Below are 27,632 nucleotides of genomic sequence, written 5' to 3'. Positions count from 1 at the left end.
ATCCCTGCCACCCTTTCCTTCCTCTGGAATCTGCCTCCTGGCCTGCTCCTCCCTCCTCCTAGGGGTGGGGGTGGACTGCCTCTTGGACCCTTTCCCTGGACTCCAGCTGAGGTGACCCTGGGAGGTGAGTACAGGCTCTGGCCCTAGTCCAGGGGCCTCTGGGTGAGTGTTCTTGGGCAAGATGTCAGGGAGGGCATGGCAGCTAGCCTCGGGGGACCCAACCCAGAGGACAAGCAGCCAGTGGACCTTGCTGGCTTTGCCTCCTGCTGGGTAAAGGTGAGAGGGCTGGTGGGAACGGTACCCTAGTGGCCTAAGCCCCACATACAGGACCACCACCTAGTACAGACCATGCTACTTCCTCTCCTTTAACCCTTAACTCCTGTTAGGGGACATTCTCTGGGCTTCCTTAGTGGCTCAGTGGTAAAGAACTCGCCCGCCAATGCAGGAGACTCGGGTTCAATCCCTGAGTTGGGAAGATCCCCTGGAGAAGGAAATGGCAACCTACTCCAGTGCTGTTGCCTGGAAAATCCCATGGACAGAGGAGCCTGCTGGTCTGCAGTCTATGGGGCTGTAAAGAGTTCAGACATGACTGAGCAACTGAGCACATATTCTGCCACTAGACTTGCGGAGTTGGATTTAGTGTAAAGGCTTACTTATTCCTCTAGAAGCCTGTGCCTAAGACCAGGTCCCTGCCAGGCTTTAGGGACAGAGCTTAGGCTTCCAAGTCAGACAGTCTGTGGGTCACAGCTGAGTGACTTTGGGCTGTTCACCCATCTCTCTGAGCCCCCATGCCATCCTCCAAGCATGGGCACACTGATCCCTTTGCCACTTGCACCGTGAGTATAAAGGCACCTGAGGTAGATACTAACATCAGGCTCTGTAGGGGATTGGAATGAGTAAATCCGGTTCTGTTGACATTCGACTTTACTTTAGGAGGCTCAGCTCTGGCCTAGGGGCATGGAGGCCACCAGCCCCACCCTCTAGGACTTGACTGTTGGGACTTTGTTGTCCCATACTGTAGCCACGTACGGCTATGGAGCACTTGAAATGTGGCTAGTGCCACTGAGGAACGGAATTTGTAATCGTATTTTATTTTAAAATATTTATTTATTTGACTGCGCCTGGTCTTAGTTGTGGTGGTGTAGGTATCTTTAGGTGAGGCTTCCGAACTCTTAGATGCACCGTGGAGGATCTAGTATCCTAACCAGAGATGGAACCTGGCTCCCCCTGTATTGGGAGCGTGGAGTCTTAGCCACTGGACCATCAAGGAATTCCCAATCTTATTTACTTTTAAATAACTTAAAATTTAAACAGAATACTCCAGTTATTGGAAAACATCTGTGTCTGTTTGTGATCTTAGGTTTGTGAAAACACTTTTTCAATTGTAAAGGTTAAGAGACTCTAAATATCTGATGAAAATTTAGCATCGGGTATACACTGGATTTAGAAGATTTAGTATGAAAAAAGATTGTAAAACATTTCAGTAATACTTAGGAGGTTTTTTTGGGCAGGGGGAGCTGCATCACACAACTTGTGGGATCTTAGTTCTTTAACTAGGGATTGAACCAGGGCCCCAAGCAGTGGAAACTCACGAGTCCTAACCACTGGACTGCCAGGGGATTCCCTCAAAAATACTTTTGATATTGTTAAATAAATATACCATTAAAATTAATTTCACCCATTCCTTTGTACTCTTTTAAATGTAGCTACTGAAAAATTACATATTTGGCTTATATTATATTTTGATTGGATAAAAACTGTTCTAGCCTGAGAGTTGAGTTGGACATGTTGGAATAATAATACAAAACTGCAAAGATTAGTTACTTGGGGAGGTTTAGGGTGAGAGTAAAGGCCAGATATCCCCTTACTCACTGCCCCCTTATATCTGGGTCCACACCCCATGGTGGAATGTTACCCTGAATAACCCCACAGCCTCAAGGATAAGATCAGGACTTCTAGTGTCAAATGAAGAGCCTGTGTCTGGGTGGCCATGCTACTCACTTGCTCTGAGTGTGACCTTGGGCAGGTCACTTCACTTGGTTGAACCTTAGTCTATCATCTGTAAATCTAGACTAAGGGTGAGATTTACCTCGTTGATGGAGGGGATTACTTAAGATAGAATCCAGGTGCAGCTCTTGTGCCAGCACAGTGCCTGGCACATATGCACAGTCGAGTCTTAGCTGTGACAGTGGTTCCTTCTACTGCTAGTCTTCAGAGCTGTTGCTACTGCTATTGCATCCATGAGCTTGGATTTGGTTTTTCCTTTGGTCCAGATGGGACAGGGGCCAGAGGGAAAGGAGAAGCTAAAAGAGCTTGAGGGTGGGACTTGGGGTGGGCACTGTGGGGATGCTTTGTTCAGTACCTTGGGGGGTTGCTAGACTTTGGGGAAGCTCTTTGGTTCTTTAGGTTCCATAGTTGATCAGGCTAAAGATATGAGACCATTTTACAGATGAGAATGGTGAGGGAAAGTGATCAGGCTATATAGCCAGAGGCTAAATGCAAGGTTTCCCATGCCTGTTGTGGAAATATGGGAGCCACTGTTAAGAGGCCCCCTTTGGGGGTTTGTGAGAGCAGAGCCTGAGCTAGAGTCTGGCATTCATGAGGAATGGTTATGACTAGTCTTCCATAGCTGGAAGGGATCTTGACACCATTCAGTATACTGTCTCCTTCTTGAGCTAAAAAAACAGAGAGCTGAGTATGTGTATGTGTATGTGTGTGACCTCTCCAGGATCTGTCAACAAGTTGGGGGCCAAGCTGGAACTGTGTCTGTTTGTTTAGATCCAGCCCTCAGCTCAGCCCTGGCGGGACGGATGGCCCTGCTTGTCAGCCCCTCCTCTCCTGCCCAGTCCCCGGTGAGGGCTGCAGAGAAAGAAGCTTTTGTTTCATCAGCTCCTTCTGGTTTCCTCTCAAGGTAGCTTCATCACCACCCTCTCTCCATCTGCCTGGTTTGCATTTGTTCCTGTTCCCGGTTTAAAGGGCCCTGAAATCTGAAGCTTCTACTTTCTTCTACCATCATGTCTACTTTCTGGGTAACCGTAGGGGAGATCACGGGCTTTTCATCAAGAAGGCCTGGATTTAAATCCCTCTTCTACCATGAGTTCCCTCCATGGCTTTGGTCAAGTCATTATAATGTTTAGTCACATCTTCATCTAAAAAGTAAGTGCTAGTCACTCAGTCATGTCCAACTCTCTGTGATCCCATGGACTGTAGCTCCCCAGGCTGCTCTGTCCATGGAATTCTCCAGGCAAGAATACTGGAGTGGGTAGCCATTTCCTTCTCTAGGGGATCTTCCCCACCCAGGGATTGAACCTGGGTCTCCCACATTGCAGGCTGATTCTTTACCATCTGAGCCACAGGGAGGAATCCAAAAGGTTAGTGAGTGTATAACCTGGCGGGTAAGAACCTGAACTCTGGGTCTCACTCCAGCATGGATTCTCTAATGCTCTTCAGTGAGTCCTTTCACCTTCTGGGGTCCCAGGGTCCACATCTGGAAATGGGGGCTGCTATCTCCTGGGTTGTTGTGATAGGGAGCTATGCTGAGTTCTTCACAGGCAGCATCTCTTTGAATCCTCCCTTTAGCCCTGGAAGTGGACGCTCTTACTCCTGTTTTCCAAATGAGGAAACTGAGGCTCAGAGAAGTGACTTGCTCCCAGCCACTTTGCTGGAGAGTGGTAAAGCCAGAATTCAAACCAGCTCTGCGTGGCTGCAGAAGGTGAAAGTGTTAGTCGCTCAGTCATGTCCGACTCTTTGCGACCCCATGGACTGTAGCCCGCCAGGCTCCTCTGTCCATGGGATTCTCCAGGCAAGAATACTGGAGTGGGTTGTTATACCCTTCTCCAGAGGATCTTCCTGACCCAGGGATCAACCCAGCTGCAGAGTCCCAGCTTAAACCACTGCACTGCATTGCCTGCCAGATCCCTTGGTAGCTGATCCCCCAGGTTGAAACTGGACTTCGGAAAACAGTAGATGGGGAAACAGGTTGTAAGCTACAGGGTGACAGATGTTATAGCTGCAGGGCCCATGACATGAGGCCTCTTGGGTGGGGGAGCAGCAACAAGGCGCCTGCTCCTGCTGTTTCAGCCTCAGCCCAGGTGATCTTCCCTTGATTCTTATTTTCTATGTGAAGCAGAAACACCTTATCCAACCTGGAGGTTACTGTTCTGGGTGTGTGAATCCAGGGGACCTGAGGTTTCTCCTCCAGTGATTCTGCCCATCGTGTACTAGGCCAGGCCTGAAGTTGGGGCTGAAAGATGATTAAAAAGGGTCTTCAATACCCTGTGGGTGGGGACTTCCCTGGTGGTCCAGTGGTTAAGAGTCCAGCTTACAATGCACGGGATGTGGGTTTGATCCCTGCTCTAAGCCCGTGCATCACAACAAAAGATCCCACGTGATGCGATGAAGATTCCACATGCCACAACTAAGACCCAATGCAGCCAAATAAGTAAATATTAAAAAAAAAAAATGGAATGAATTAGCTCAGAACAGAATATTAATGCTATAAAGACCTTAGGGACACCTGAGTCCAACCATGTTTATTTTACAGGTGGGGAAACTGAGGTACGGATAGGCCAGGTTGAAAGAACAGTGGTTATGTTTTGCCCTGGGTGGAGACCAGGGGACTGCTGTGAAAGGGGCACCTGAGGGGTAGGCAGACCTTTCTCTTCCTTATCCCCCCAGATCTGGTCCACCAGTGATTTCTGGGAATGCATGTGTGCGTGTATGCTCAGTTGCTTCAGTCTTATCTGGCTCTTTGTGACCCTATGGACTGTAGCCCACCAGGTTTCTCTGTCCATGGGATTCTCCAGGCAAGAATACTGGAGTGGGTTGCCATTTCCTTCTCCAGGGGATCTTCCCCACCCGGGGACTGAGCCCAAGTCTCTTAGATGTCCTGCACTGGGCAGGCCGGTTCTTTACCACCGGCGCTACCTGGGAAGGTCATTTCTGGGGATACCACTGCTCAAAGAGCTCTGGAACCCAGCCACCAGGTTCCAGGTCCGCTGTCGCCACCCCAGCCTGGGTCCTTACCATGTGCTCCCAGACAACCACAGCAGCCTCCAACTCACACGCTTAAAGCTACTCTTGCCGGTTTTCAGTCCATTCTCAACCCTGCAGGTCAATGGTTTCCCGTAGCTTTTAGACTCTCGAGACTGGATTCTTTACCTTACCCTCCGAGGCCCTTCCTGGCCTGGCCCCTGCAGGCCGCTCCAGTTTCATATTTGTTACTTTCCCTTTGGCTCCGCAGAGTCACACGGGCCTTTCTGTGTAACAGGTTCAGCAACTTCCTGAAGGTTCCTCAGAGAGTCAAATGCCAGCCTCTCAGTTTCCAACTCCATGCTGGGTCCACAAACTCAGTTCGGAGGCGCTAACACTGTCTGCTCCTTCCAGGTGTCTGACTGCCGTCCTTCCGCCCGGGAAGCTGGTGTGGTCGGAGCCAGGGTGAGTGTTCCAGAGGCCCAGCCTCCTCTGCTCAGGTTGGACAAATTGACCTTTCAGCCCTCAGGCTATTTTAATGTATTTTACTGCTAGGGAGGTGGGAGTTTGTCTAGGCTACAGATTCCTGGTGGGCCTGAAAAATGGGGGCAGTGTTGAGAGTTCTCTCTGGTTTGGGCTTATTTTGAGGAAGGGACTGAAATGGGTATTCGTTAAGTGCCTCTGTGTTAGGCAGCATGCTTTGCCCAAATCGCTTATCCATCCACCATGCTTGGGGGCTAGTGACCTTGAACCTAGAAGCTAGATCCGCTGACCTGAGGCCCTGGTTTTCTTTTGCTAACCGCTTGGAGTTTATAGACTAGATTCAGAAGGGAGTGTTTTCATTCTGGTTCTGCCACTGATTCCTACATGACCTCGGGCAGCTACCTCCCTCTCTGTTGGCCTCGAGGTCATATATACATTGTCAAGGTAGGGCAGAGGTGGAGTCAGGGTGAAAGAGTTGCTTTGAAATCTTCCAGCAGTGAAATCTCCTTTTCAAGTGAACCCCAGAGAATCTCACTGTACAAAACAGTACAGGAGTTGCAGCCATGGTCAAAGTTGGGGTGAGCCTGGGGTCACTGGCTAATTCCTCAGCTTCTAGAAGCCCCCCAACAATGCCATGGAACTGTCCTGAGCTCTGTGCAAGATACTTCACAAACCACTGGCCTGGGGCGTGTCAAAGCTCCTTTCCACCTCCTGGTGACTCTGGCAGGGTGAGGTCGTGGAGGGGGAACTGAGCCAAGAAGTTACACTGGTCAGGGAGATCGCGGAGTAATAGGCAGATGTCACTGTGGGGTTATTAGTAAGGCACAACTGTCAGGGTTGGACCACCAGGGACATCCCACTCTGGTTTTGATTTTTGGTTAGACATAAAGCACCTCTGTACCCTAGGGGAACTCTGTGTGTGTGTGTGTGTGTGTGTGTGAGAGTGTGTGTGTGTGTGTGTGTAGGCAGCAGCGGCTGTGGGTGTTGAGGTGGGGCTGGGCCTGCCAAGCAGAGCTGGGAGCATGTTGCTCCCAGGGGTGGCAGGGATTCAGGTGGCTTTAGCTCCCTCCAGTTGAAAGGAATGATTTGGCTCTTTCCGGCCAGCGCACGGGCCCCATGGAGGTCTCTGGGCAGGAAGCACTGGGAACAAGGAATCCTCTGTCTGCAGTCACAGCACAGCTTGGACAGAGGAGGTGGATTACGATTTCCCGGGAGGCGGCCTACTGGGCTTTGCCTAACATTTGGGCAAATGGGTGGGGAGAAGGGGAACTGAGTGTATGCGTGTATGGTGGAGAAGAAGGTCAAGTTTGGGTCGTAACATTTATTCCACAAGTTCCTTGAGCTTCTGGAAGCCCTCTAAGGAGCCAGGTTCAGAGGCAGGCAATCCTGGAGGGGCCAGAGCTGAGAAAGGTGAGACTATAGAACCAGATGGTGCTAGTGGTAAAGAACGTGCCTGCCCATGCAGGAGACGCAAGAGTCTTGGGTTCGATCCCTGGGTGAGGAAGATCCCTTGAAGGAGGAAATGGCAACCCACTCCAGTATTCTTGCCTGAAGAATCCCATGGACAGAGGAGCCTAGCGGGCTACATTCCATAGGGTCGCAGAGTTGGACATGAATGAAGTGACTTAGCACGCATGCACTAGAAGATATTAACTGCCATCAGTTTACCAGAGGACACAGGAAGTGTGAGAGATGATAGATTTTCACAGGCAGCCTGGTGCAGTGGAATTCATTCTGCCTGTGAGTCCAGAGCCCTGCATTCAAGTCTTTGCTCTGACACTGACTTGCTCTGTGACCTTGGTCTCATCACTTCCCCATTCTGGGCCTCGGTTTTCTTTTTTGGAGAATGGAGATGGACACATCAGCCTTAGTTACCTCTTAATGCTCTTTTGAGCATTCATTAGAATCAGGTATTTCACATCTTTGGAGGCAGCAGAATCCCGATACATAAGCATTTGAAACAGAACCACTGTGGTTGAGTTTGCAGCAGTTACCTAGAATCTTGCTGCCCTCCTTACTGCCCTTTGTTCCTTGGCTGTTTGGGTTTTTCTTTTGGCTGTGCAGGGTCTTCACTGTAGCGTGCCAGCTTTCTCCAGTTGTGGTGCTCAGGCTTAGTTACCCTGCAGCCTGTGGGATCTTAGTTCCCTGACCAGGGATTGAACCCACATCCTCTTCATTGGAAGACAGACTCTTAACCACTGGACCACCAGGAAAGTCTCTCTATGGGTGTTCTTGGAGGTGCCTCTGCAGGCTCCTAGGGCTCTGGGAGGCAGTGTCGGAAGACCATGGGATCAGGATGATTCATGAGAACATGCTTTGCGGACTGTCCTTTGTAGCGCAGATAATAAAGATTGTGCTGGAACACACAGGAGCAGCCCTAATACTGCTGCTGCCCTGCCCTGCTCACGGTCAGCTCAGACTGTATCTTGGTTAGGGCCTATATAATTGGACCTGGCTTTTTCGGAAACAAGTGACAAAAGCTCTATTCAAAGTGACTTAAACCAGAAAAGGACTTGACTGGATCGTGGGCAGTTCTTGGAATCGTAGGATGAGAAACCAGGTAGATGCTCCATCTCCATCACAGCTGTCTCTCCTCTCTGTCCTTCTGAGGAACTGGCTGACCATTGCCTGAGCTTAGCAACCCAAACAGAAAGTTGTTGTTGTTCAGTCACTAAGTCATGTCTGACTCTTTGGGACCCCATGGACTGCAGCACACCAGGCCTCCCTGTCCTGCACTATCTGCTGGAGTTTGCTCAAACTCGTGTCTGTTTGATGCCATCCTACCATCTCATCCTCTGTTGCCCCTTCTCCTCTTGCCCTGAATGTTTCCCAGCTTCAGTGAAAGTGAAAGCTGCTCAGTCGTGTCTGACTCTTTGCGACTCCATGGACTATACAGTGCTTGGAATTCTCCAGGCCAGAATACTGGAGTGGGTAGCCTTTCCCTTCTCCAGGGGATCTTCCCAACCCAGGGATCGAACCCAGGTCTCCCGCATTGCAGGCAGATTCTTTACCAGCTGAGCTACAAGGGAAGCCCTCCCAGCCTCAGGGTCTTTTCCAATGAGTAGGTTCTTCACATCAGGTGGCCAAAGTGTTGAAGCTTCAGCTTCAGCATTACTCCTTGAGTGAATATTCAGGGTTGATTTCTTTTAGGATCAACTGGTTGGATCTCCTTGCAGCCCAAGGGTCTCTCAAGAGTCTTCTCTAGCACAATTCCAAAGCATCAATTCTTTAGTGCTCAGCCTTCTTTATGGTCCAACTCTCACATCTGTACATGATTACTGGGAAAACTATAACTTTGACTATGTGGACCTTTGTCATCAAAGTGATGTCTCTGCTTTTTAATACACTGTCTAGGTTTGTCATAGCTTTTCTTCCAAAGAGCAAGTGTCATTTAATTTCAAGGCTGCAGTTACCATCTGCAGTGATTTGGGAGCCCAAGAAAATAAAGTCTGTCACTGTTTCCAGTTTTTCCCCATCTATTTGCCATGGAGTTATGTGACCAGATGCCATGATCTTAGATTTTTGAATGATGGTAGTTTTTCTACTAGGATCTATATATCAACCCAAGGGAAGGATTCTGATTGGTTCAGTCATTGTTGCTAGGGGATTAGGGCCATTCCCTATAGTGGTCACGCCTGGGTTAAGTGCCTCCTTGTGTAGCAAAAAATGGAGGAGCAGAGCTCTCGTTAGAAGAAGGAGTGGAAGGCTGCTGGCAGACAGAGCCATGAGAATATGCATGTTCGTGGAATCTTGGGTTATAGGAGAGTGAGCAGCTTATAGGCCTGCACGGAACCATAGCCCCTCCTCTTCAGTGACAGGAATACAAATATCAACAATGAAAACAATAGGTAATGTTTATTGAGTTACTCTCCTTATGATGAGCATGTTCTATTCCCTCTTTTCTTTTTAGTATTTATTTACTTGGCTGCACTGAGTCTTAGTTATAGCATGTGAGATCTTCAATTTTCACTCTGGCGTGAGGGATCTTTGGTTGTGACATGTGAATGTTTAGTTGTGATGTGTGGGATCTAGTTCCCTGACCAAGGATTAAATCTGGGCCCCCTGCATTGGGAGTGGGGAGTTTTAGCCACTGGACTACCAGGGAAGTCCCTCTATTGCTTTTCATGTGTAATTTCATTTAATCCTCCAGATGCTTCTTTGGTTAGGTACAATTACTCTCCCCATTTTATAGATGGGGAAACCAAGGCACAGCTAGTGAAGATCATATACTGAGTAAGAGGAGGAGCTCGGGTTCAAGTTCAAGGAGTCTGGCGTCAGAGCCCGCCCTCTGATCCTATGTCCACTGCCTCTGATCAGAAGTTCAAGTGGATACTCTGTCTACTTGCGTGCTGCCCCGTGACACAGCTTGTGACCTGCAGAGGCAGCCAAGCCCAGGTTACTCTCTACTGTGCCACTGGGAAAGGCTTCCTCAGGGTGCATGCAGATCCACCTGCATAGAAATCCATTTGGTATATGGTTCTGGTGGCTTAGTCGGTAAAGAATCTGTCCACAGTTCAGGAGACCCAGATTCAATCCCTGGGTTGGGAAGATCTCCTGGAGGAGGAAATGGCAACCCACCCTAGTATTCTTGCCTGGAAAATTCCATGGACAGAGGATCCTGGCAGGCTACAGTTCATGAGGTCACAAAGAGTCAGACATGGCTGAGTGACTAAGCACGCATACGATTTTGGGGTAGGCCTTTCAGGAGATACAGAGAAAAATCATTCATGAACCCACCTGAAAGGTCACCGTAGCAAACAAGTCACGTTCCTGAGCTCTCACACTGTGCCAGGCTCTGTCCTGAGCCCTGAATGGTCACTGTCTCATTTAACTGCAACAACGCTATGGAATGGGTATGATTATTCTCACCATTTTCCAGAGGAAACTGAGGCTCAGAGAGGAGAAGTGACTGTCCCATGATCAGGTGGCTAACAAGTGGCAAAGGTGGCATTTGAGTTCATGTCTGTGAGCTCCGTGCCCCCCAGAGGGGAAATCAGTGTATGCAGGTGTGGCCGAGACACAGCCAAGAGTGCAGATCACCGTGGGAGAGGGATGGGAAACTGACCCCCAGGGGAAAGGGGCAGCCTGGGCCCTGGGGCCCAGCAGCCAGAATGTGCTTCCTGGAGGAGAAGGCATGGGTCTAGGCTTTGGAAGGGGCGGGACTGGGGCAGTGGATTCAGGGAGGGCTCTCCGGGAGAGGGAGCTGCTTGGGAAAAGGCGTTGGAAGGGAGAAGCTGGAGTGGTTCAGTCTGGCCAGAGCTAAAGAGCTGGGGTGGGGCAGGGAAGCCAGCCATCTTTCAGGCTTCACAGAAGCCCATCCCCTTCCCATTCTGTGTTATTCTCTTCAGAGACGTGAAGAGGTTTGCTCGTCTCCAGTTGCACCTGGATGCCCAGGTCCCTTACTTTTTCTCCCAGGCGCCATGTAGAGGGTGGAAAAGGCCATGTGGGCACCAACAGGTGTCAGTCCTTCATTCCTGGGGGCAAATGATGGGAAGAGTACTCCCCTGCAATCCTTTGCTCAGAGGAGAGGCTTCCTTCCAGGCAGAACGAGCTCAAGGTACGAGGACTGTTTCTGGAAAGAGTCTTGTGAGCAGTAGGACTCTCCATCCCCTCCCCGTGGACCTCTATCCCATGGAGAGGCCCCTTTCCTTCCCCTTGCCCCTTCCACACACCACGGATCTCATCTACCTTGTCAGCAGATGGACTATGCCCTCAGAGCCTGGGCTCTGTCCTGAAAGTGCCTTCAGATTTTTTCTTCAGATAACTCAGGTGGAAAATTGGAGGAAGATGATGTTGGTACTGGGAGTCTCCCAGGTTTCAAAGGATGGGAGAATGACAGGCACGTTTATTGAACTGGACTCACGGTGTGTCAGAGGCTTTATCACCCCCATTTACCAAGGAAGAAAATGACACAGCTAAAGTTGTCCCATGAAAGGTGACATCATTGGTTTTTGCAGGAGGGATGGAGGTGGAGGAGACTCAACAGGAGGACACCCCTCCCCTGCCTGACCACCAACAGCCTCCTCCCGGCTCTCGTCCAGCGATTCCTGTTACCTTGATGGCTCAGAAATGCTGATTCTGGCTCCCCTGTCTGCCCCTCAGCCTCTTCCCGATGTGAATACAGACTGCTGTCCCTGGCTTGCCTGAGAGCTAGAGGGGCTGTCTCAGGGAGGGGGGCCAGGCTTCACAAATGTCATCCATACAGGACACAGATGTTCAGCCTTCCTTCTGTGGCCCCTCTTGTCTCTGGGATCCCTGGATTTTTCCAACTCTTCTTGGAGGGATTCCAGCATTTCTCTGGGGGCAACAGAGGTGGAGAGGGCGGAGGAATTCTTTCATGTGGCGGGATTAGGAATTTTCTATTCATCATTTCGTCAGATTTTCCCCATAATCCTGAGGGGGAAGGCACAGAGGCTATGTTTATCCCCATTCTGTGGATGGGTTCACTGAGGCTCAGAGAAGGTAAGTGACTTCTCCAAGGTCACACAGCTAATGCGTGGCAGAGCAGAGGTAGAAGACAGAATCCAGTGAATCCTGATCTTTCCTCCTGTTGCCCAGTGCTGATGGCTCTAAGGACTGACTCTGGGACTCCCTTTTCGGCTCAAAATGTGGGAGTCGTGTCCCCAGTTCACACATTCCCAAGCTTCCTAAGGCCCCAGAAAAAAACCTTCCTCACCAGTTCTAAATCTGAGCATTCCCTAGCCCAGCCCCAGACTGCTGTTCTTGCCAATCTCTGCTGACGTAAGAGGTTGGCCTTTTTCTCCTGACAAGGTAGAGGAGATTAGCCATTTGTTAGGAGGGATCCCTCTGTAAGGTGTTGGAGGCTCATGTTTCAGCCTGCATGTGGGGAAACTGAGGCCAGGGACCTAAACAATCGCTGCATTGAGAGCAGCTAGAGAGACAAGGCTAGAAAGAGACACGGGCTTGGGCTGGCCTCATGTGGTGGGCCCCTTTCCCAGACAGTCTGCAACTTTGTTTCACTAACTGGAACACGGTGTCGGCTGAGTGTTTACATTTTGCTCCACTTCTGCCACAGAGAACTTCTTCCTAGGGGCACCCTGGCCTTTCCCAGAAAAGTGGCATCTGGGCCAAACCAGGCAGGAGCCCTGTGTTCCTAGGAGCGCTGGAGACTACAGCTCAGGGCTTGCTAAGAATAACCAGGATTCTGGAATTAGTGGTGATGGTGGCACAACCCTGTGAATGCAGTGTGGGCACCGTCTTTACCTCCAAACCTCCAGCAGGGCACGGAGACTGACCTCCTGGGCTTTATGTGGTCCTGGGGCAGCTGTGTTAGCTTCTAGAACTCTTTACTGGCCAAGGTAGTTTCCTCGTTTGCTAAAACTGGGAGCTAAGACTAGGAAAGTGGTGGCAGTGGCTGGCCCTGGATACAAAGGTGGGATTGGGCGGGGGTGGGGGGGCAGCATTAGAAAACTAGAAGAGTAGACACTGCTTTCTTTTCTTTTTCTTTGTGTTTTGGCTGTGCTGGTTCTTCGTTGAGGGGTGTGGGCTTTCTCTAGTTGAGGCATGTGAGGGCTGCTTTAGTTGCGTCACACGGCTTAGTGGCCCTGTGGCCTATGGGATCTTAGTTCTCTGACCAGAGATTGAACCTAAGTCCCTTGTGTTGGAAGGTGGATTCTTAACCACTGGATCACCAAGGAAACCCCACACTGCTTTTTTCATATGTGTGTCTTACATATGCTGGGAAAGATTTGAATGAATGACCTGGGCATGTTTCTTTCCCTCTCCGGGCTGCAGTTTCCCCAACTGGATCCACTCTCCTAAGTCCTTTATATTCCTGCTGTAGTATGATCAGTGGCCTAAAATACGTGGTTGACAAGTTTTCCTGGAGGTCAGCTGCCTCATTTGTCAAACAGGGAGGACAGAATCAGCCAATCCTACCCATGTCAGGGGTTCCTTATGCAAGGGTCAGAGAAATGATCATATCACTTTGGGCCACAACAGGCTTTGGTAAATGGGGAGTAGCTTTAACAAGGCAACAGGCTCCCACCAGGCAGTAGAATGAGCTGGAACTCCAGACTAAGATAGACTTGGGTGTAGACCCCTGCTCCACCACCTGTTGTGTGGATTTCAATGAGATACTTCATTGCTGTGTGCCTAAGCTTTGCCATCTGTAAAATGGACCCAATAATAGTTCTCACTTCAGAGGTTATGGAGCTGAAATGGGAGAAAGCAGGCAACGAGCAGAGGACTGTGCCCAAGATACAAGTGTCCAAGTCAAGTGTCTCATAACTGATGTGTTATGTGTTAGTTGCTCAGTGGTGTCTGACTCTTTTGCAATCCCATGGACTGTAGCCCACCAGGCTCCTCTGCCCATTGGATTCTCCAGACAAGAATACTGGAGTGGGTTCCCATTTTCAACTGATAGGTGTTAATTATTGTTGGTGGCAATAATGATAATGATCACTGACATTTAGAGGTTGGAATTCTCTATGACAACCTCTAAACTACCTAGACTGTGTTAAAAAGCAAAGACATCACGTTGCCAACAAAGTTCCGTGTAGTCAAGGCTATGGTCTTTCTAGTAGTCACGTACTAATGTAAGAGCTGGACCATAAAGAAGGCTGAGTGCCGAAGAATTGATGCTTTCAAACTGTAGTGCTGGATAAGACTCTTGAGAGTCCCTTGGACAGTCAGGGGATCAGACCTGTCAATCTTAAAGGAAATCAACTCTGAATACTCATTGGAAGTACTGATGCTAAAGCTGAAGCTCCAATACTTTGGCCACCTGATATGAACAGCCAACTCATTGGAAAAGACCCTGACTCTGGGAAAGATTGAAGGCAGAAGAGGACAGTGTATGAGATGGTTGGATGGCACCACTGATTCAATGGACATTAACTTTGGCAAACTTGGGAGGTAGTGAAGGACAGGGAAGCCTGGTGTGCTGCAGTCCATGGGGTCACAAAGAGTCGAACATGACTTGGCAACTGAACAACAAAGTTCTCTGGGGGCCAGTGAGGCTAGTGATGGCAATATTATTGTTATGAATAATCTCTTATATCTCTTTGGCACTTTACAATTTACAAGGCATGTTCACATCCATCACTGTATATGACTTTCAGAGCACTCCCTAAGGGAGGGCATGGAGACATCACCATCTCTATTTTACAAATGCGGTTGTGAGTCTTAGCAGAAGTGGCTTGCCACTGATTTCAGCTCAAGTCCTCACGCTTTAGGAGCTCAGCTCCTGGTCAGAGGTCCTGTGAGGATCAGCCTCTGGGTCTGGCAGCACTGACTGGCAAATGGGAGACGACTGTTACTGACGCTGATTTTCAGCCACTGATTTTCAGCCTGTAAGTTTTGGAGGGCAAGGGAGCAAGTGACTGAATAAACGACGGAGTGGCTGGCTTGGTGGCCTTGCCAAGTCATAGGAACACGTACACAAGTCTTCAGGTCCATACGTTCGAGGTGACTGGGGGAGACCTGTCTTGCTTTGGGGCCCAGGATTTCTGAAGCTGTGGGCCCACAGTGTGCCTGCTTGTTCTACACAACCTGCTTGGATCCTGAGCTTTTTCTGCCTCCCTCTGCTATTTCCTGCTCTGCCACCCCCAGCTCTACTCCCACCCTCAGTGCTTGGGCCTCGGAGTGGATTCTGCCTCCAGTCATTCCTCCATTGAGTCTGTTTTTTCTTCCCCCTCTTTTTTTTAAGTGGTACTGCGTGGCTTGTGGGATCTTAGTTTCCTGACCAGGGATTGCATCCAGGCTCTTGGCAGTGTCAGCATGGAGTCTTAACCACTAGACTGCTAGGGAACTGCCCTCCACTGAGCCTTGAGTTGGCCATCCAGTTTGCACTGAATTCGTGCTGTACTCCATGCACGGACCCATGTGCTGGGACACAGATGTGAACACAGCAGGTATACATGTGATCTGTATTGAACGGCAGAACTTTGTACCAGTCTCTGGCGGTTTCCAAGCAGTGGCAAGGAAGGTGTCTCTAGATTCCTCCGTGGGATGCATGATTTTGAATTTGGGAAATCGTCTGTGCCATAGGAGGTGGCAGGTGCTGGAAGCTCTGGGCTGGGGGTCAGGTCTAGGTGGAGGTTCCACTTCTGCCGCGGCCTTGCTGTGTGACCTTGGGCTGGTCCCTGCCTCTCCCTGGGCCTCCTTCTCCCCATCTACCAAGGAAGAGGATTGGTTGAGATATGAGAATTTGTTGTTGTTGTTTAGTCCCTAAGTCGTGTCCAACTCTTTGCAACCCCACGGGCTGCAGCACACCAGGCTTCCCTGTCCTCCCCAAGTTTGCTCAAGTTCATGTCCCTTGAGTCAGTGATGCTATCTAACCATCTCATCATCTCCTTTTGCCTTCAGTTGAGATATGAGGATAGTCCCTGACATTTGTAGGGCGCCTGCCTGACTCATGTGTCCCAAGATCAAAGGCCCAGACTGATGTCGGAGGTCCTTCTTGCTGATAGCGTGGCTTCTGGGTCTTACAGGCCTTGAGAGTGGTTTCTGAACTGGGTTCTGAGCACTTGGGAAAAGTTGATAGAATCATAAATTCCCCCATACTCTGCCCAGGGGGCCCCACAATCCTGGCTGGCATTACTGTTGACAGAACAGGTTCCAGCCAGGTGCCCCGTGGCATAGAAGCCAGCCCCATCCAGTGTGGGCCCTGCACACTGATGGGGGTAACCTCTTATGTTTTCCTTTGGGCAGGAGGTGGTGAGAGGTGCAGTGATGGTGGGGGTGAGAGCAAAATTTCAAGGCTCCCTGAGACGATGGAGTTGACCTAACGACCCCACGGGAAAGGCAGCAAGACTGAAGCCCCAGAGGGCAGATTTTCCCAGGTCCGCAAGAGTCTCAGGGCTCCAGAGTATCAGGAGTCCCAGGGGTACAGAGCAGAGTCAAGTGTCAATAGTCTCAGGGCTCCAGAGCTACTGAGGCATGCCCGTGTCTTGACCTCCACCCCCAACAGTCATGACTTGTGCTCAGCTATCTCCTGGCACTTGGTCACTGCAGTCTGGGGGGAGGGCAGGATGTCCCTTGAGAGCATGTGTGTCCCCGACAAGGCCAGGAGTGGCGGGACTTAATCCTGGTGGCTGTGGCTGGGAGGGGAGACGTTTTCCTGCTTCCTGTCCTCCCAGGTAAGTTCCTGGGTCTCTTGTCCTGGTGGCTCTGATAGCTTACATTTGAGTGTCCAGAGCGGGAGGGGAAGCAGAGGGCAGGGCTTTGTGCCAGATAGCCAGCTGTGGCTGATTCTGGGTGACAGACCGGTTCACTGCTGGCCCTGGGGCAGTGCCCATGTGGCCTGGCTGGCACGTCTCAGAGGAGCTGCTCTGTGTCCTCCCTGTCTCTTAGCTCTCTCTCTTTTATTGACTGTGCCATGTGGGATCTTAGTTCCTCAACCAGGCATTGAGCCCAGCCCCCTGCTCTGGAAGCGCAGAGTCCTAACCGTGGACTTCCAGGGGAAGCCCCCGTGGCCCTTAGCTCTTGGCATCTGCAGCCTCCCTGCGCCTCTAACTCTGTGCCCTGCCGCTTGCCCGGGCACAGGCACTGGTTTGGCAGGTTTTGCTGCACCCACAAGCAGTGGGAGGGCTGGGAGCTGGAGAGGGGCAGGAGGAAGGAGGCAGGGCTGCCCTGTCCTTGCCTCCCTCCCCTGACCGCCCCCCCTCAAGGCCAGCCTCACCTTTGTCCCCTTGGCTGTCTTTCTCAAGGGAGGCTGCATGGCAAGCTCGTACGCGGAAGCTGCTGGGACTCCTGGTTCTAGCTCCATCGCTTACTCAGCATGTGAGCATGGGCACATCCTTTTCTCTTCTCGGACCTCAGTGTCTTCATCAGTACAGCAGGGTTTTCAGCTCAGTAATCCTCAAACAGCCACGTACTATGATTCTAGTTCTAGCTCTGCTGTGTTCTCTCTACCCTTAGGCGACTCATAGCATACCAAGTGCCTCCGGTTCTGAGGGACAGAATGAGGGCCACAAGCCTTGCTTGCTTCCTAGGGATGGTGATAAGATCAGCTAACATGCTAGCAAGTAGCCTGTCTCCATCCGAAAAGTTTTTCTCTCTATAATCTGGCCTACCCTTGTCAGGCTCAAGCAGAAGGAGAGAGTGTACCCACAGGGGGGCTTACTCTAGCTGCTGCCATCCTGAGCCCGGCTTGTTTACTTCTCTCTGTTGATTTAGCAAATTCTTCCCTATCCCAGGACCTGCAGGTGATGACTGCAGCCATGAAATTAAAAGACGCTTGCTCTTTGGAAGAAAAGCTATGACCAACCTAAACAGCACATTAAAAAGCAGAAACATTACTTTGCCAACAAAGGTCCATCTAGTCAAAGCTATGGTTTTTCCAGTAGTCATGTATGGATGTGAGAGTTGGACTATAAAGAAAGCTGAGTTGGACTATAAAGAAAGCTGATGCTTTTGAACTATGGTGTTGGAGAAGACTCTTGAGAGTCCCTTGGACTGCAAGGAGATCCAACCAGTCCATCCTAAGAAAAATCAGTCCTAAATATTCATTGGAAGGACTGATGCTGAAGCTGAAACTCCAATACTTTAGCCACCTGATGTGAAGAACGGACTCACTGGAAAAGACCCTGATACTGGGAAAGATTGAAGGCAGGAGAAGGCAGAAGATAAGATGATTGGATGGCATCACCAACTTGATGGTCATGAGTTTAAGTAAGCTCTGGGAATTGGTGATGGACAGGGAAGCGTGGCGTGCTATAGTCCATGGGGTTGCAAAGAGTCGGACACGACTGAGTGACTGAACTGAACTGAACTGATTCCTTCTGCTTCGAATTCTCTTTCCCTGGCTTTTTGCTGTCTGAGATCCTTCTCATTCTTTACAACTCAGTTTGGTTAGTTACCTCCCTCCCCAGCCCCACTGCACTGCTCTCTACCTCCACCTCATAATTCTTCACAATGCTTATCACAGTTTGTTACCATTTATCTTTTATTATATTAAAAAAACATTTATTTATTTATTTGACTGCATCCGGTCCTAATGGTGTCCGGTGGGATCTTGGTTGTGGCGCCTGGGCGTCTCTCTAGTTAGGGTTCGGGCTCAGTAGTTGTGGCACTCAGACTTAGTTGCCCTGTGGCATGTGGGATCTTAGTTCTGCAACATCCGTCCCCTGCATTGGAAGGCGAATTCTTAACCACTGGGCCACAGGGACGTCCCTGTCTTCTATTTTTAACCTCATGTTCGCTCCACATTGCAGGGCACCTAAAAGATGTTGAGTAGGTATGTGTTGGATAATTGAATGAATGAATTTTAGGGACACAAGATGCTAGTTAAGTGTTTGGCTCAGGGCATGACTTGTAGGAGGTGCTTAGTAAATGGCAACTTTTAGTGAGAACCAACACGGCAGGGTGGTAAATACCAGTGTATTGTGGTTAAAACACACATGTTCACAAAAAAAAAAAAAAAATAAAAAAAAATAAAACACACATGCATGGGGACAGGGATGCAGGGAGAAATTAAGGTTGAAAAGATGAGCTGGTACCAGATTGTGGTGGTCCCCTGGTCCTAAGCCAGAGTTTTGACTTCCTGAAAAACATTGCTGAGAGTCAGTGATGGGCCAGTAATTTTAATTCCAGAGCTCTGCTCCTGAGCTGGGGACTCAGACTCTTTGTATACTTGAAGAGGTAGTGCTGTGTGGTTGTGGGAGTGCAGGGTTGGAGGCAAACTCAGAGAGGAACAGGCTGGCCCTCCCACAAGGCGTTCGGAGGCAGATTATTTCCAAAGGCCCAGAAGGAAGGGTCGTTGCTGGGGAAAAGCTGTGTTTTCTGTTCCCCACCATAGTGGCACTGTTCCTGGCTGTGGGTGGGGCACAGAGGATTGGGGCCACCTACGAGTCAGATTTGCTGACAAACGTTCATGTAGTCAAAGCTGTGGTTTTTCCAGTAGTTGTATACATATGGGAGCTGGACCATAAAGAAGGCTGAGCACCGAAGAATTGATGCTTTTGAACTGTGATGCTGGAGAAGACTCTTGAGAGTCCCTTGGACAGCAAGGAGATCAAACCAGTCAATCCTAAAGGAAATCAACCCTGAATAATCAATGGAAGGACTGATGCTGAAGCTGAAGCTGCAATTCTCTGGCCACCTGATGTGAAGAGCTGACTCATTGGAAAAGACTCTGATGCTGGGGAAGACTGAGGGCAAGAGGAGAAGGGGGTGACAGAGGATGAGATGATTGGATGACATCACTGATTCAACGGACATGAATTTTAGCAAACTCCGAGAGATGGTGAAGGACAGAGAAGCCTGGTGTGCTGTAGTTCATGGGGTGGCAAAGTGTCAGACACGACTGAACAACTGAACAAAAGCAGAGTCAGATATATGGATCTCTATTCTAGCTCCTCTCCTTGTCAACCATGTGACTTCTTCCAGCTTCATTCACATCTCAGATCCCATTTCTCTTCGCCCGTAAAGAGGCTGCGTTAAGTACCTGCCTCATAGGGTCTTGGTGAGGATAAATGAAGTAGTGTCTGCAAAGGGCTTAGCAGAGAGCCTGGTGCGCACTGAGCTTTCAGGAAAGTCAGCTGTTATCTCCATCCAATGTTGGGGGCTTCAGAAAGGGCATTCCAGACAGAGGGAACCACGAATGCAAAGAAAAAAACACAGAGATGTGAAACGGGAGGGTGCTTTGGAGTGGCAGAAGTCTGCTGTGCATGCTGGGGACAACAAGAAAACCAGAGGAGACCACAGACAGGCCCAGAACCTGCAGCACATGGACCACGAGTTGCATCCTGTCTGGACGGTGATGAGGGCCACTGCAGGGTGATGGGTTGGGAATGATGTGATCTGATTTCTGGAGGTGGGAGGATGGGTTGGAAGGGCAAAGCTGCAGCCCAGAGGCCAGTGGGGAGGCTGTTGGGTGGCCCTGGTGAGAAAGGATGGGCCTAAACTCGGGTGCCTGGAAGGACAAGAGGGAACAGATGAGAGAGTGGGTGACGAGGAGGAGTGGACAAAGTGCAGGGACTGATGGGGTGAGGGGAGCAGCTGTGTCCTGGAGGGCTGCAGGGTTTCTTCCTTTTCGGTGGGATCTTAGTTCCCCAACCAGGGATTGAACCTGAGCCCTCTGCAGTAAAAGCTTGGAATCCTAACCCCTGAACCTCCAGGGAATGCCCTTTTCTATCTTTTTTTTTTTTTTTAAGGTTTTTTTTGTTAGGTGCTTGAGGGATCATAGAGCTGAAAGCATAGTGAATGCACATAGGTTTGGACCCAATAGTTAGACTTTTCTGAGAATTAAGAAGTTTCCTGAAAAACCTCTCTTTTTGTTCTGACTCTCGATGTGGAAAGTCTCGCTGAAATCTCTGGATAACTGACTCCTCCCTGAGTGACAAGGGATCCTTCTGTGGGGACATTGCACATACTTGTCTCTGCTGGGCTAGAGTCTGGATGAGGGAGCGGGGATGTTCTGGGTTAGCCTGGAGGTGGCTGAGCCGGAGGTTGTATTTGGAAGCTATTTTCAGAGTCCATCAGTTTTCTTGTGATTTTCTTTCGTCTTCTCAAAGTGTGTACAAAGAGACAATTCCAGTGAATGGGAATGTTTTATGTATTTCCAGACTCTGGACCAAGGGCCAGGCAACCTTGCTTTCTTTGTTTCCTTTTAACATTTATATTAATCTATTTGTTTAGCTGTGCCGGGTCTTAGTTGCAGCATGTGGGATCTAGTTACCTGACTAGAAATCGAACCTGGGCCCCCGGCATTGGGAACTTGGAGTCTTTGCCACTGGACCACCAGGGAAGTCCTCCAGGCGACCTTTTGAAAGTCGTGTAAGTTAAGCTCCTTCCTGTGTCCTCTCCTCAGACATTTTTTGGTGAGTGTGGACACGGAGCCATTCTTCCAAAGAACCATAGGTCTTAAATTTTACACTTTACAGATGGAGAAAATGAGACTCCAGGAGGAAGGTGATGAGATGTGCTCAGATCCAGTTGTGAATTACTGCTGGGGCTGGGCTGGGCCATGTGCCGCCCTTCCTGGCACTCCTGTGGCTCCATGCCAGGCAGCTGGCATGGCCTCTTGGGGAATGGTCGGGGGTGGGGGGCTTGATGTGCTGAGGCCACATAGGCCCCCGGCTCAACTCCGGGGCGCACACCTGGCAAGAGAGGACCCCCACAGACAGGCTGGTGGGTGTTGTTACTGTTAAGGTGCTCAGTCCCGTCTGAATCTCTTGTGACCCCATGGACTTTAGCCCATCAGGCTCCCTGTCCATGGGGATTCTCCAGGCAAAATACTGGAGTGGGTTGCCATGCCCTCCTCCAGGGGAGCTTCCCGACCCAGGGATTGAACCTGAGTCTCCTGCACTGGCAGAGACAGATGAATTCTTCTTTTTTTTTTTTTTGACAGATGAATTCTTTACCACTGAGCCACCTGGGAAGCACCCCCTGCCCCTAGATAGGATAGGGCTCAACTACTACCCTAAGCCCCCAATTTAGAGGCCCATCCCTACCCCTCCTCCTGATCTGAGATGGGCCCAGAGGTGTGGCTGGAGGTCGTGAGCTAAAACCAGAAGGATGGGGTGTTTCCCTCCTTATGAGAAAAGGAGCAGAGAGCCCTGAGTGAATGGGTGGGATATGGCCTGCCTCCTATTCCACCTGATTGCTGTGCTGAGCAGAGGCCTTTGTCTGCGTTGCCAGGGGAACCAAAGTTTCTGCCTCCTTCCCGGGCTGTGATTGGCTCCTGGTAGAGCCTGAGCTTTGGTGAATGGAGGGGCCTCCCTCCTGCCAACGTCTTCTCTGTGGAAGTGAGAGACTAGAGCAAGACTGGGGTCCCCATGGAAGCGCTGCGTAGGCTTCTGTGCTCCTCTTCTTCAGCTCTGGAGGTGATGGGTCCCCTGGTTTGTTCACTATTCATTTATCCCAAGCAGCATCTGCTCCGGGCCCTTCATTCTTCCAGATCTGGGAAAACTAACCTATGGGTCAGGGGACCTGGTGTGGCCACAGGCTCACTCGTGGCCGTGGGTGGGTCCCTTCCCCTCCATGTACCTCAGTTTCTTGACCTGTAAAGACCAAGGCCTTCTAGCTCTGACTTCCCTAACCACACAGCCCATATCGCCTCCTTTTCGACCTCCCCTCTTCCCACCTGGCCTCTTGTTGAGCTCTGATCATGTTCCTTTTTGTAGGTGCCGCTGTAAGATGCAGGGCAGAATGGGCCGTTGCAACCAGCTCTTAGCATTGTCTCATTTTTTCATTTTTCCTTTTCTAGAAGCCCCAAATTTTGCAGCCCCCTCTTGTCTTGTCCCTTCCACTTGGGCCCAGGCTCGGGGTTGTATGCCACGGGGTAGCTAAGGATGGCTGCCCATCTCTACTCAGGGCGGGGCGGAGCTGCAGTCAGGGCAGAGCGTGCTGGGGCAGGCGTGAGTGGTTGGAAAAGCCGTGGGACTCGGCATTCCTGGGTTCCTGCCCTCATCTGGCTATGTGCCAGCGAGGTGACCTTGGCTGGGGTGCTCAGCTTCAGTTTCTGCATCGATGACGCAGGAATAATAATGCTACCCTTGGGGCTGTGGCAGAGGTTGAACAAGATGGCACGCCTGCCATATGGGAAATACCGAGTCCCTTCCCTGGTCCCTCCTCTAAAATAGGCAGGGAGCTGGGGAAAGTCCAGATTGAGGAGGGCTGGAGGTGGCAGGGCCTGTGGTGCCACGTGGCAGATTGAAGCCGCTGCTCTTCCCCGGCAGTGCCAAAAAGCAGGCAGCAAAGCGTTGCCTTGGGCGGGTGATGTCTGAGGAGGGGAGGCCGCGTGTCAAAGCTAATGTTTGAATAACACTTTTAAGATCCTCCAGGGACTTCAAATGAGGCTCTTTCAGATGAGCTGAAAATGAAGCAAAGTAATAAGGCTGAGCTCACTGGCAGGAAAGGGGGCAGCTCATTGGTCCTGGCCTTGTCTCTGCCAGCCATGCTCACGAGCACAGGCTGACCGGGAGGGTGGTCCCCGCATGTATGCTGTGGGCAGCCATAAGGAAGGTCTGTTTTCTCAGAAGGAGGGTGTCATGGGCGATCGCTGGTAGTGACTCGGCCCTGCTTCTTGTTGACTCACTAGATTGAGGGTCAGAGGTGGCCTCTTAGGTCCCTGGCCTTCAGTGCCTGGTTTGGCGTTTTAGCTCTGTGGCCCAGCCTCCCTCCACCCAGCTTGGCTGCGGCCTGCCCTGGGTGTGGCAGGAGGCAGGGACTAACGCTGGGGCTGGGGCAGTGAAGTGGGATGTGAGTTGTTGGGGGTCCTTCCCTCCTCTGCTCAGGTTTGCCCAGGGTCTGTGATGAGGTCGGGGGACAGAGGAAGGAGGTTTTCAGGTGAAGAAAGCTGGCTGGTGATATGACTCTGGGTGTGGGGGGTGTCTGCTTATACCAAGGAGGCCCAGCATCTAAGGATGGGCCTCAGAGAGGCTGAGGGAAGGGCCGAGAAGCGAGTGTGTGTGTGGGTGTGTGCGCGCGCACCTGCCCCCACGTGCGTGCTTGTGTAGAATGTGATCCCCGTGGGAACAGGTGACAGAACGGTGAGTGATTATGGCCCAGGAGGGCTTCCCTTGTAGCTCAGCTGGTAAAGAGTCCACTTGCAGTGAGGGAGACCTGGGTTCGATCCCTGGGTTGGGAAGATCCCCTGGAGAAGGGAAAGGCTTCCCACTCCAGTGTTCTGGCCTGGAGAATTCCACGGACTGTATAGTCCATGGGGTTGCAAAGAGTTGGACATGACTGAGCGAGTTTCACTTCATTTCACTATGGACTAGGAAGGCTTCCTTTGTGCCTCCATGGTAAAGAATCTGCCTGCCAATGCAGGAGACACGAGTTTGATCCCTGGGTCAGGAAGATCCCCTGGAGAAGGAAATGGCAACCCACTCCAGTGCTCTTGCCTGGGAAGTCTCATGGACAGAGGAGCCTAGCGTGCTACAGTCCATGGGGTCGAAGAAGAGTCAGACACAATTTAGGGATTAAACAACAGCTGTCTCCTCTATGGCCCAGGAGAGCCTTGTCCTGGAGACAGGAGAGAATCCTAGCCAGGCTCTTCTGCCTGAGGCCTTCTCTGCTTTGCTCGAGCTGGGCTGGGAGCTGAGGGCCATGGGGTGATGCGTCACTGCTTCTCCTGGTGCCTAGTTTGCATTGGAAGGCCTGCTGCTCGTGGGGACACTGGCCACTCTTAGACTCCTCACTGAGGAATACGTGGGGGTGGATGGCTGATTCCTCTTGGTGCCTGGATTGCGTTGTGAATGCTGCTGGGGACATGGGGGCAAGGTTTGGGTCACCAGTGCCTCCAGGCCACGCTGACCTTGGGGACCCCCACTTCCATCTCTTCCCTCATCTCCAAGACACCCCACCCTTCTTTTAGCTTCCCCACTACCTCCCTGGCCCGTTCCCCCTCGTCTCCTTGACTGCTCAGTGTGGGGTCCTCAGGGCTCCATTGCAATTACTGAATTTTTCTTTTTAATAATCCTTTATAAAAATAATCAAAGTAATAACAGTACAGAGATTTCAGAAAACAGGAAGAAGGGGAAAAAATGACTTTTGAGTACTGTTGAGAGTTTGGTGTGTTTCCTTCCAGCCATCATTTGCCCCAGTACATCTTCACGGCCACCCTGCATTTTTCACTTAATGGTATATGCAAAGGCCCCCTTTAGTGTTGTTCCAGAGGATTCCATTAAAGATTTTGATCTATTTGCCTCTGTTCTTGTTGATGGACAGCCACGTTGTTTCCAGTTTTTGCTCTTTTAAGTAACACAGCAATGAACATGCCCTAAAGTGTTTTTTTCTGTATTTCAGATGATGTCTGTTAGGGTGGGGCCCCAAAAGGGAGACTTTGGGTCAAATGCTGTGGGTGACTTTCAGATGATAACTCTTGACCAACTGTTGTGCCACTTTACAGCCCCAGCGTCCAGGGTGACAGGACAGGAACTGCTGTGGGTTCCTTGCAGGTCTGAAGAGCCTGTTCCTAGTGTCCAGGCCCTCATTCACTCTCAGATGGGGGCGGAGTAGGGCTGTGGAGTGAGGTTGCCTGGGTTCAAACCATGCTCCCTTCTCTACGGCTTGAGTCCATTTCCTTGGCTGTAAAATGGGCATGACTGGGGCTTCCCAGGTGGTCCACTGGTTAAGAATCTGCCTTCCAATTCAAGGGATGCGGGTTTGATCTCTGGTGGGGGAGCTAAGCCTCTGGCAACTAAGCCTGCATGCCGCAACTAGAGAGAAACCCACAACGTAGGGCCGGCCCACTGTAGTGAAAGATCCCACGTGCCGCAACCACAGCCAAATAAATAAACAAATATTTTAAATGGGCATGATGGGAGTGACTACCTCACAAGGTCATCATGGAGCTTTAGCATCTGTGTAAAGCATGGATGCACTCAGCCTGGCACTTGAGAGATGCTGAGACACGTTGACAGTGGTTCAGGGAGAGGAAGCTACCGAGTGATTCAGACTGAGCTGAGGCCGGCACCCAGGCTCTGCCTTCCAGGGAGTCTCTCCCTGCCTACCAGAGGAGCTAGCCTACCCCTGGGGACAGTCTGCTTGATGGGGACCAGTGTCCCTACCTGAGAATGTGGTTGAGGGGCTGAGTTCCTGGAGTGGAGCTGTTAGATAGCTTCTCCTTTCCTCCCAGAACCATCCCTCTTTCTGGGGTGCTGTTTCCCCCCAGGTGTCTCTCTGGCCTGTTCCCTAGGGATGATTTGAGGTTTGTTCTAGGCCTAGGAATCTCCCTGACTGGCCCTTGAGGAGAGAATTTCATTGAGGGCCTCAATCCTGGAGGGAAAGGTGGGCTCCAAGGCTATATTAATTTTCTATTGCTGTTGTAACCAATTGCCACACACTTAAGAGGCTTAAAACAACTTAAATTACCATATAGTTTTGGAGGTCAGAAGTCTGAAAGTGAGGCTTATGGGGCTAGACTCAAGGTGTTGACAGGATTGTGTTCCTTCTTGAGGCTCCAGGGGAGAAACTGTACCTTGCCCTTGCCAGCCTCTAGAGGCTGCCCACATTCCTTGGCTTGTGGCCCTCTCCTAGCTGTGGCATCACTCCAACCTCTGCTTCCACTGTTTCATGGCCTTCTCTGATACTCACTCCATGGCTTCTCTCTTTTATTTATAAGGACTCTGTGGTTACATTGGACCCACTTGGATAATCCAGGATAATCTAGCCATCCCTAAATTATTAACCTGAACACATGTACAAAGTCCCTTCTGCTATATGAGGTAATGTACTCATAGACTCTAGGGACTAGGACATGGTCATTGTTGGCGGGGGGGCTTTATTCTACTTACCACAGTGACCAATAACAGGGGTCTCTCTGAATTAGTGGACCCCAGCTACTGCTGAAATTGTACCATCAGCCTCTGTGATGGAAGAAGGGCCAGGGGGAACCCAGAGCTAATTATGTTGTAGTTAGGGAGGGGTGTGGAACTTGCCTAATGACTCAGTTGATAAAGAGTCCACCTGTAATGCAGGAGACCCGGGTTCGATCCCTGGGTCAGGAGGATTCCCTGAAGAAGGAAATGACAACCCTCTCCGGTATTCTTGCCTGGAAAATCCCATGGACAGAGGTGCCTGGTGGACTACAGTCCATTGGGTCACAAAGAGTCAGACACGACTGAGTAATTAACACTTGGGGAGGGGCATAAGAGACTGTCTCACTAGATTCTCCATGGTGGACGTCCCTTAGGGGAGGCAGTGTACCCTACTGCAGTGTGACAGCAGTGTCCGACAAGGCAGGCGTCAGAGAATGTAGCCCCTGGCCTTCACTGATAGGTGCGGCCCACTGGGAAGCATTGCCACAGGAAGCCAAGCAGCCCTGTCCATCCACTACCATCACTGCTGTGTGTATACGTGTTTGTGTGTGTGTTCACTCATCTGCATCTCTGCAGCAGTACTCTTGGGAGGGGCCAAGGAACAACTCTTTTAAAAGGCCCTTTCTGCGCTTGTTCTAAGCAAAATAATTACACAAGTGACTAATTTTATCCCTAATCCCGTAATTACTTTATTATGTAGCTGGTGAGAGGGCTCTGAGCTGTGCCTATAGTGCCACTTTGGCTGCTGGCCCAGCTGGCCTGGTCTGCCAGCCCGGAGCCCCGCCCTGCTCCTGCCCTGGGCCCAGGGTTGGCCGCTCCAAGTTCCATTCTGGCTGAAGCCAGCTATACTTTGGTATTTGGGGTCTGAAAGACCATTCGCCCTTTCTCCCAAATCCATGAACAGATTCAGCTGCCTGGAGAGTAAGGTCTCATGCTTATGGAATGAAG

At 50.7% G+C, this 27,632-nt stretch overlaps 1 protein-coding gene across 12 annotated transcripts in view; it reads left to right on the top strand.

Annotated features, from left to right (window-relative positions):
* The window catches only part of EPB41L1 (erythrocyte membrane protein band 4.1 like 1), a 137,792-nt gene that overhangs the window by 12,901 nt on the left and 97,259 nt on the right, over positions 1–27,632 (top strand). For 2 of the 12 annotated variants that reach the window (XM_040247406.1, XM_040247399.1), the window contains exon 2: positions 5,386–5,436. The gene's annotated coding sequence lies outside the window, so the exon portion shown is untranslated. Of the gene's footprint in view, positions 1–1,620; positions 5,437–27,632 lie in introns of those variants that run through there. The other 10 variants (XM_040247401.1, XM_040247400.1, XM_040247403.1 and 7 more) reach the window with 9 other exon arrangements.

This window comes from Oryx dammah, unplaced genomic scaffold (assembly GCF_014754425.2).
Source record: "Oryx dammah isolate SB20612 unplaced genomic scaffold, SCBI_Odam_1.1 HiC_scaffold_10, whole genome shotgun sequence".
Lineage (NCBI taxonomy): Eukaryota > Metazoa > Chordata > Mammalia > Artiodactyla > Bovidae > Oryx > Oryx dammah.
Note: the sequence above shows the minus strand (reverse complement) of the source record. Positions and strands in the feature narration are given on the sequence as shown.